The following is a 1099-nucleotide window of genomic DNA, read 5'->3' as shown; positions in this document are numbered from 1 at the left end:
AAAACTGGATTGGCAGGTTTTAAAAAACAGAGAGAAGAGAAAAGAAATTAAAACTTTCCGCAACACTAAACTTTCCACACTTTCACTTCATTCGATTATGATTCAACGTGAAAGGTACTCATCACCGGGTTTTGTTTTGGGGAGACACAAATGGGTGTCTACACTGACTGGGAAACTCTTGCCTTGAATTTTTATAATAAATATTACCCTGTAGAGAGAACAGTTGTACTAAGGAGTGCTATTCAGAACTTTGCCCAAGAGGCCGATGAAACTCTATATGAGGCTTGGGAGAGATTCAAGGATCTACAGAGAGAATGCCCCCACCATAATCTGGCACAATGGCAGTTGATCCAAGCCTTTTACAATGGACTTGGAAATTCATCTAGATCAATTCTAGATTCTGCAGCTAGTGGGAGATTTATGAATCTTAATGTGGAAGATGCAGGACAGGTTGTTGAAGATATGGCTATTCATAATTCCCAATATGGGAATCCCAGAGGGTTTGCAAACAAGGGAAAACACCAAGTCGATTCTATATCCTTTTTGCAAACACAATTGACTTCTATTAGCCAGAAACTAGACAGTATTAATAATTCTAATTCATCTTCTGTTGCTAATGTTTCTGCTATTGGTACTAACTCTACAATATTTTGTGAAAATTGTGGTCTTGTAGGTCATTGGGCACATGATTGTAGGAGTTCTATTGAGAAGATTAATGCTTTTCAAACCTATAAGCAAACTAGTCCATACTCTAACACCTACAATATAGGGTTGAAAAATAACCAAAATATGTCGTACAATAGTACAAATGTGCTTAACCCTCCACCACAGGTACAACAACCACAATAGAGGTACTACCAACCTCCACATTAGAGACCACAACAGGTTGTTACTCCTCCATTTGATTCTGGCCTATCAGAAATCAAAACGATGTTAGCCAATATGCAGAAGCAGATGCAGAGTAGAGATGCACAAATTGACTCATTAATAGCACATAATAAAATAATATATACTCAGATTGCGCAACTTTCCTCTACTCTGCAAACTCGCCAGCAAGGAGCCCTACCATCACAGCCAGTACAAACAACAGAATACGCAA

The 1099-nt window shown here is 38.4% G+C and overlaps 1 non-coding gene across 1 annotated transcript; it reads right to left on the bottom strand.

Moving 5' to 3' along the window:
- Positions 1-225: 225 nt before the first annotated feature.
- Positions 226-332, bottom strand: LOC145633382 (small nucleolar RNA R71). The gene has a single exon (XR_014112712.1). It is a non-coding gene; the product is annotated as a small nucleolar RNA R71 (small nucleolar RNA).
- Between the last annotated feature and the right edge of the window lie 767 nt (positions 333-1099).

Source organism: Chenopodium album, chromosome 5 (assembly GCF_948465745.1).
Source record: "Chenopodium album chromosome 5, dcCheAlbu1.1, whole genome shotgun sequence".
In the NCBI taxonomy this organism is placed as follows: Eukaryota; Viridiplantae; Streptophyta; class Magnoliopsida; order Caryophyllales; family Amaranthaceae; genus Chenopodium; species Chenopodium album.
This window is presented reverse-complemented; position numbering and strand designations above follow the sequence as displayed.